The sequence below is a fragment of the Canis aureus genome, chromosome 4 (assembly GCF_053574225.1).
Source record: "Canis aureus isolate CA01 chromosome 4, VMU_Caureus_v.1.0, whole genome shotgun sequence".
NCBI lineage: Eukaryota > Metazoa > Chordata > Mammalia > Carnivora > Canidae > Canis > Canis aureus.
Window position 1 is genome coordinate 67,134,368 of NC_135614.1, and position 9,102 is coordinate 67,143,469.

At 35.0% G+C, this 9,102-nt stretch overlaps 1 long non-coding RNA gene across 1 annotated transcript; it reads right to left on the reverse strand.

Annotated features, from left to right (window-relative positions):
* Positions 1-3,466: 3,466 nt before the first annotated feature.
* LOC144311924 (uncharacterized) lies at positions 3,467-6,382 on the reverse strand. The gene is made up of 3 exons (XR_013377399.1): positions 6,278-6,382; positions 3,714-3,769; positions 3,467-3,594 (listed from the first exon to the last, which is right to left on the reverse strand). It is a non-coding gene; the product is annotated as an uncharacterized LOC144311924 (long non-coding RNA).
* Between the last annotated feature and the right edge of the window lie 2,720 nt (positions 6,383-9,102).

Here is a 9,102-nt window from a genome sequence, read left to right on the forward strand (position 1 = left end):
ATTAGAGAGAGAGAGAGGCAGAGACACAGGCAGAGGGAGAAGCAGATGTGGGACTTGATCCCAGGACTCCAGGATCACACCCCAGACTGAAGAGAGGCACTAAACCGCTGAGCCACCCAGGGATCCCCTACAATTGGTTTAAAGAGAAAGGAAGAGTAAATTTTCAGGGAGGTTGTGAGGGGGATTGAGTGAAAAATGTATTCTATGGTGTCGGACTCAGTTGTTACTCTACCTACATCTGTTTGGCACTCAAAATGGCTGAGTAGACTATAAAAACTTTCAGCTACAAGCACCTACAACTTTGCCTGGAAGATTCCTATGACCACCAGAATCTTAGGAGAGGCTCTCAGTAATAAGGTAGAAAGGGTAATGCTACTTAGTGCTTACACAATGGATCTATGAATGGAAAAGCCATAGTAGAAGGGATTAAGACTATGCATGGGCCAACTGTGTGGGCTACCTCGCAACAAGGCTGATTTAGCTACTACTACTATTAAATGTGTGACCTGTCAGTGGCAGCAGAGATTGACACAAAGTCTTGGTAAGGTGCCAACACTTGAGGAGAACAACCAGCCTCTGGCTGGCAAGTTGCTTTTATTGAAGTTCTCCACCTAACTGGAGAAAATTCTCCACCTAACTACCACCCCTATTCACAGTCTTTCAGTCAGCATTATCATATAAGTGCTCATAGAGTGTTAAATTTATCATTATGAGATCTCATGTAACATTGCCTTGACTTAGGGGCTGCCATTATAGTAAATGATGTGCAACAGGGTGCAACCAAAAAAACTATTGGTTTTCTGAATATACTGCATCATCCAGAAGGAACTGACATGATAAGAAGTGGAATGGCTTCTTAAAGGTGTAACTATAAGTAACAGATTGGGAAAAATGACACCTTAGCTAGGACACTGTTTTTCAAGATATGATGTATATTTTGAACTAGTAACATTTATGCAGTGCCGTGATCCTAATAGCTAGAATAGTTGGATACAATGACCAAGGACTAGAAATACAAGTGGCATCTGAATTAATGTGGGTTTCTCTAGATATTAAAACTGAGGCAAAGATCCCAAAGTAATTTATTGCAGAGGGAAAGGGCTCACTAGTAAGCATGTAAAAAAAAATAATATAGAAAAGGAAGGAAGCCAAAAAATAATGCTTGTCTATTATGAGGTTTTTACATGAACCATAGGATTACATCTTGTAGAGTAACTATGAGCCCCTTAAACCTGCAGTTCGGAGTTATACCATCAGGAAGCAGGAGATCTTGAATTTCCATAGATAATTCCAGTAAGTAACTTACTGACAACTGCTCTTGGGGGCTTTAGTTAATACTCTGGTACTCAGGGAAAGACACAAAGATGCTGGCAACTGGAAGTCAGGCTAAGCACTAGGGTATTCAGGATGACTATAGGTCAAATATAAATTGTGTCATCAGACCCTCACTGCCAGTTGTCCACTTAGGGAACTTATGGTGCCTATTTATTCAACTTTAGGATCTTCCAGATTGCAGATTCTTATTTCTATTAAGGGAAACTTCTACCAGATGTTACAGTAAGATTTCCACCTAACCTAATGTGATGGCCATCTGGTCACTCATGGTTCTTTTTACCAGAGATCTTGAGTTAAAAAGGTAATTATTATACTGGCAGTGGTAATTGATCCTGCTTTTCAGAAGTGGAATAGCCTGTATATAATGATGATAGGGAAGAGTATGTCTAGAACTCAGGGAAGTCAGTCAGTAGGGCATCTCTGGGTGCTTCAGACCTGGTAATAACCATGAATGGACAATGTTAGAGCAATTACCACTTGACAAGGACATGGTAACCAGGCGCTCAGACCCTTCAGTGCATCCCCATGATGAAGAATCCTAGACTGGCAAAAGTGATGCATGTGGCTGACTGGGATCTAGAATTACTGGCAGAGGAAGCAAGGAATATGATTATGTCCTTGGCCCCAGCAGAAGGAGTAAGGAGTGCCCTTAGTTTTGTTGTTGTTGTTTTATAGGTAGATGATAGAGAAAAATACAAGAAACTATGGTGAAAGTACTAAACCATGTGGTATAGATATATATCGATATAGGCTATAAAAGGAAAATATTAATGTTGGAATAATCAAAGTTTTATATTACTAATATAGGAAATATTATCCAGATAAAGTTTTAAATAGCACCATTAACACATTAGCTGTTACACTACTTGGGTAGTATCAAACCTTTACATATGTATGTTTAACAAATATGCATGATCTGCTATCTGAAGAGGCTGAAGAGATTACCCCTGGTATGAGTAAGTAAAGAAATTGTTTAAAGAAAAAAAAACATAAAAATCACATTTTTCTCCTACTTCACCATTGTTTTACTGTTAATAATCTTCATGTGTTACAAAATATCTTAACCTCAAATTTTCATCTCTGAAATTATTATAGAATTCTTAGCAACCAGGCATAATTTGTGTTGATCTTTTCATAATGAATCAGTGTTTAAGACATATTCTTTTATGAAATGGGTCACTTTAAAAGATTTGCAGCTTTAAAACTCCCTTCTTATGAATTCTTCATACCTGATTTACTTGCTAATTTCCTCCCTCCATAGGGGAACCAATATTCATTTATATAGAACTTGACATAGCCATCTGGCAAAATTATTAAATCAAGAATCACCCCTGGAAATACTTTTGACAAGAATTATATCCTAGAATGTTGTTGTAATGTTATTCAATTGCTCCCCATCCATTTGGTAGATGGCATTGTGGTACTAAATTCCAAAACATTGGTGATACACTCTCTCAAATTCTGTCTAATATAAAAGATAGCTTTAAAAAATTTACATTAAGGTTTAATGTCCAATTTATAATTTCATATATTCAATGATGATAAAGTAAAGGGCAACTAAATGAGATTCATAAAGCTCAATTTGGTTACCATGTCTTGGGTTTGTGATATATATTTCCTTAGGTATATTTTAAAGCTGCCTCATAATTTTTGAAAACAGGTGTGACATAAATTATATATATATTAATATTTAATATGTGCAAGATTTTATAATAGAGTGATTTCAATATAGCAGATGTCAGCCAGCTAGCATATGTTGAGGATTTACTGGGTATAGAGTCCCTTATTATGGGATGTGAATAGATGGAAGAGAAGCGATTAATTCCTTCAAATCACCAGACATGCAAAGATAAAATCTATTATCTTTGCCTTCAAGGATCATACAATCCAGTAAGAATGGAAGATAACAACAATATGCATAAGAAAAGCATTAAAAAGAAATATGTACAAAACACTATGTATATAACCCAGTGCAGTTATGGCTACATCTGAGCAGGCCAGAAAAGATATTTGAAGAAGAGATGAAGCTGGTAGTGGGTCTTCTAGGACTACAAATTGGCCAGGAAAAGATATGGAAGAATGATACTCAATGTCAAAGACTTGCAGGGCAAAAACTTGAATTTACAAGAAAGAAGGCATATTTCCATCATGAGACATCTTCTGATGGGACTGGAACATGGGTACCTGTTAGGTGGTTACTGGAACTGAGTTTGAGCAGGCAGGCAGTAATGTGATTTCTCTGGAAGATTCCTTCATTATCTTTAAGAAAAATTATGTGATATTTTGATTCTTTCATCTAAAATTACCATTTTGTTTTAATATAAAACTGACTTTCCATGCAAATAATAGATCCAAATGAGAGATCCCAGAACACTTACCAAATTCCTTTTATGTTTCAAGTATATCCATCATAGTTCCATATGCTTCTGAGAATCTGAGAAGCAGAAAAATATGATAAGCAGTTCAAAATAAATGAGAACACCTAAGGGTTATTTGAGTTAGACCAATGAAATATGCTGTAACTATTGATTAGTATGAGAAAGTTTACTGCTGAGTCTTTCTGGCTATATCTATAGACTTTGGAGAGTATCATGTAAACTGGGCTTCCACTCTTGATTCTTGAGCATTGCTTCAGTAACTCCAAATTAGTTCTGGCCGTGTACTCACATCATGGAGAGGTATTTGTATTCTAAGGGGAAAACATATATATATTGCCAAAAGAATAAAATTTCTGAAATGATGTTGAACACAATATAATGTAATTCATATTCTTTCCATTGTCCAAATACCAAAGTCTACCTCTAACAGAGAAAGGATAAAAGTACATTCTGTCCTCAGAATAAAGTCAGGAGCTGAACAATTTTTGTTGTTGTTGTTGACCAATGAATAATAGGTTTTTGAGAACATTTGTTTTACAAAAAAATAAAATAGAGAAGTTTAGACAAATCCATTTTCAATGAAAAACTAAAGTGTTAGTGAAATTGCATAAGGCTAGGAATTGAGGTATCCAGCTGCTTTCTTCAATAAGCTAGTATTCTACAATTGGATTTTGTGATTGAAATAATCACTGTTTCGTATTTTCTCAGCCATTTCAAAGTGGTGATGTTAAGGTACTTTATACCTCTTAAAATAGTAAAAAAAAAAAGTATTCTCAAAGCTTACTTTCAAGTAAAGATGAACAATTCTAATGCAAATTTATAGAATTGATTATATATATAAGACATCTAGCTCATCAGGTAAAATTTTATTTTATTTATTTTTTTTTAATTTTTATTTATTTATGATAGTCACAGAGAGAGAGAGAAAGAGAGGCAGAGACATAGGCAGAGGGAGAAGCAGGCTCCATGCACCAGGAGCCTGATGTGGGATTCGATCCCGGGTCTCCAGGATCGCGCCCTGGGCCAAAGGCAGGCGCCAAACCGCTGCGCCACCCAGGGATCCCCAGGTAAAATTTTATATTTAAGGATTTCCCTCATTTTTCTTATGGGAAAAGATATATTGAATAAATTATTAATATTTTTAAAATGGTATTAAAGAATGTTTTTGATATTTTGTATTGTAAGAATAAAGATGCATTGCTGTATTAAATTTCAGAAATATTGGTGTCTGAAAGACCATTAATAGAAGTATTAAAAACCTAAAAAGACCCAGGAGATACTCCCTGAGTGGCTCTGATTCTTCTGAGGTTACTTTCAAATCCAGAGGGTTGACTGAATCCATTATTAAAGTCTGTCCAACCAACAGATGTCAGGACAACAATATTATGTCAGAAAAAATTTTATAACAGCATAAAATTTATTATTTTATTTTTTTCATCCCTGACAACAGTCTTTATTCAAAACAAAATAGAAAAACAATAAAAGAAAAAAAAAACTGTTTTGGTCTTTGTCCTGCATTCCTAGTATACAGCATCTAAAATGCCTGGGATTTCTAGAGTGACAGAGGTGTCTTTTGTGACTTATAAAAAGTATAAACCATACCTGAGTTTATGTGAATGAGAGGACCCACAGTAAGGCCCCCAGATAGCCTCAGATTAGGGGCTGTTCACCAGAAAGACCAAAGGTGAATAGAGAGTTGTACTTTTAGCATAAAATTTAGAGTTCATGTCATAAAACATGAATTGTGAATCCAAGCTATGTAAGATTTTCAACTTATTCAATTAAACTTGCATCAGTATTATCAAACTGAACAGTCCAGATGCCTAATTCCAATGTCCATGGAGGAGAAATTAGGGATTTAATACACTCACATTTTGTACTATGTACAAAAAAAATGCGGTGTTCTCATTGATCTTTGTGGTTCCAGCTGTGATGATCCATGTAGAAAAATATCATTCATGAAAACGCAGGGACTAGAATTTATACTCTTCAAGGAAAATAAGCTTGCTTTAATTTTCTTTACTGTGTACTAGAAAACTGGAGCTGAGTCGGAAAACTGAGTCCAATTCTCATTTTGTAGCTCAGCATGTTGTGTGACTCTTCCCATAGCCAGTCAGCAAACTTCCTGATGGGCTTGCTGATGGCCAGGCACTGTGCTACATGCAACACAAAGTCAAATTCGACAAGGAGCTTACTCTGTAATCAGAGCTTATTTCAGCTCTTCAACCCTGTTTCCTCATCTGTCATATGGGGTATTTTTTTTTTTTACCCCTTCCATAGTAATAAGGTTGTTAGCAATCTTGACTATGTTAAAAGTGGTTAAATTAGATGTATCCACATATGTAAGCACACGTTTGTATACACATGAGCACACACAGATACACACACTCAACATAACTTCCTCCTCCATATCTTTTGAATTCTACAAAATGGTTTTATCTATATCCTTAACCAAGTAACATTTTCCATGTGTGGCTGAAAAGAAAAAAATTGATTTATTAAAAGTATCACAAAATTTAACTTCAAATGCAGATTAGGCAGATTTACAGGGATTGGGCACTCACCTTGACTATTTTTTGCTTAGAGGTGGGTAACTGAGTTTGATGTATGAAGTCAGGATCTTTTTTTTCTGAGGAGCATCAGCTACTGCATTGAAACCAGGCTTCTACCTCCTCTGATAAAAAAAGAAAGATGTTTAATTCATTGTGAACTCACGGTATCTGTGTTTGTCCAATACTGACCTAGTTGTCAGTTGGGACTTTAGAAGTGGATTTATGGTTAAGAGTGTGTAGGTAACTAAAAAGAAACAGAGTAAATCATTATGACCCTTGTGAATAAAATAATTCATACCTATGGACACGAGGCAAAACTACCAGGGTATAGGCCATATTGACACATAGACCGCTGTTTGAGTCATCCTGTTGGCCAATAGTAATTAATCAGAGAGCCTTCCAAGTGTGACCTAAATAAGAGAAGAATGAAAGTATACTTATCAAGACAGTATGTTGAAACTTTCACTTCTGAGATACTTTCTATAGCCCAGGTCACCATCAATATCCAACAAAGCAGATCCATATGTATATGGTGGTTTCTTATTTCCTTTTTTCTCACAATAGTAATATAAAACTTTATCCAATGTACAGCAATGTTACTATAGTTAATAATACTGTATTGTATACTTGAAATTTGCTAAAAGAGTTCTCAACTGTTCTCTTTGCATATACAAAAAAAGGGTAACTATGTGAGAGGAATAGATATGTCAATCAGCTTGAATAGTATTAATCATTTCATAATGTGTGTGTATATATGTATCAAATCATCACATTGTACACCTTAAATATATACAATTTTTATTTGTCAATTATACTTTGATAAAGCTGAAAAAATAAAAATAAAACTAATAGAAAAAACCCTACATAATTTAGTGTAAACACTAACAGGAATGTCTGGTATTATATATAACCTATAGAATGATAGTTCTCCCCACTATTGATCTGATTTTCTTTCTTTAGAATTCTTTGGAGACTACTGCTTCTAAAAACTTTCTTATCATTTTTGCCAATTTCAATGCTCATCATCTTATTTTCTCTGTGGGCGATATTCCATCAATGGGTGTGACAACCCCACTAGTTATTCTTTAAATATCATACAAAATGTATTTATTTATCTTTGTAGTCTGGCCCTATCCTGAACATAGGATCCAGACTTTCAACTTCATCATGCCATAATGATATTCATGCAACATCCTCAAACTGTGTTCAGAAATAAACTTGATGTCTTTGCCTCATCATCCAAGGTCTTTGTTGTTGTTTTAAGTCACTTAATGACACAAATATTTACAGGAACACTCCAACATCTATGCAATCAATCCTTAAATATCAGACTCTTTAATTCCTAATTATTCCTCGTCTGTACTTCATCTTTCCTAATTTTGCTTAAATTATTGCCTGAAATACAATTTAGATCATATATTACAACGAGACTCTACTATCCTGCAATACTGGGTTAGGTTCTTTAGTATATCCAGTTACATAGTTAAAAATTGGTCAGTGCCATTTCCACAAATTAATCTTTCTACTTCCCTTAGAAACTTGTAGTGTTAAGGAAGAGGTCAAATATTGATGACTCAGACTCTGTCCCAAAAGAAGGGAAGAAAGGGAATTTAAAACACTTTGGATCTCTATCCTTGACTACCTAGTATGAAATGACCCATTAATAAAACCAGAAATGATTTCATTAGAATAAGTAAAAAAGGAATTGAAAGAGTAGACATTAAAGGAAGATTTCCCATTTACTCTCAGAAAATCATTTTTTTGTATATCTTTCTGGGGAAAGTCAAACTCATTATAAGATTATCCCATAGGAACAACTTGTTATTACTAGACATTAAAGATATTGCCCCAGATGAGTCAATGAATGAATATCTTCTGATTTTAATCTTCAATAGACTTCACACTCATAACATACTCAGCACTTTTATAAATGCTCTATTTATGAAAGATGTATTTATAGGCAATGTAAGAGGATTCATCTTCTTTTTATTTTAATTAAGAAAGCCAAGTAGAGATTAATTAAATCTGATTTGCATGACATGTTAGTTGCTATATCTTGAACAAGGCACATAAACAAAATGTGGTCTTGAAAAAGGACCAAATTGCCACTTTCCAAAATAAAGTAATGGATGAAAGTGTGGTAGTCATTAAGCCCTTTAACACTTTAATGACAAAAGTGATCTTATCCTTTAAAGACAATTCATTAGAGTTTGGAACTGATGTCACATTTGGTCTGGTCAGAGCACCTATTTGCTGTTCCATAAGAAAACATCTGCTAATGCAAGTGGCCAGTTTTAGGTATTTCTTACCCATTTCTCTTTCCTAATATGCTATTATCCACTTTGGAGATGGTTCTCTCTTATCCTCAAAAAGAGCCTCTCTTCTCGTTACCAGGTTAATACTTACCCAGTATTTACAGGGAGAGTTGCTCTAGAAATAGCCAGTATGATGGATGGAATAGACTAGGATTCAAGGGCTAATGGAAAATCTAATAGGAATCCTACCTCCCTGGAGGAATATAGTATTATGATGATACAATATAATAAGGTAGTCTGTTTTCTTAAACATATAATATGGTACCTGATCTGAGAATGAGCCCAAACTTATTGAGTGAAAACCTAGGGGCAAAATCTCTACTGTCAACCAGTGGTCTCAAGAGCATACTCTGAACCTGAGAGATATACATCGAGGAAATAACCTTCTTGGAAAGGAAGCAGGACTCCTTGATAGATTGTTAGCCTCGTGCTATAAGGGAGCTTTCGGTACATCTTGAACATTGAGTTAATGGTCAAGTCTGGTGAGCCAAGTCTGTAGGCAAGGAAGCAACAACAAATCTG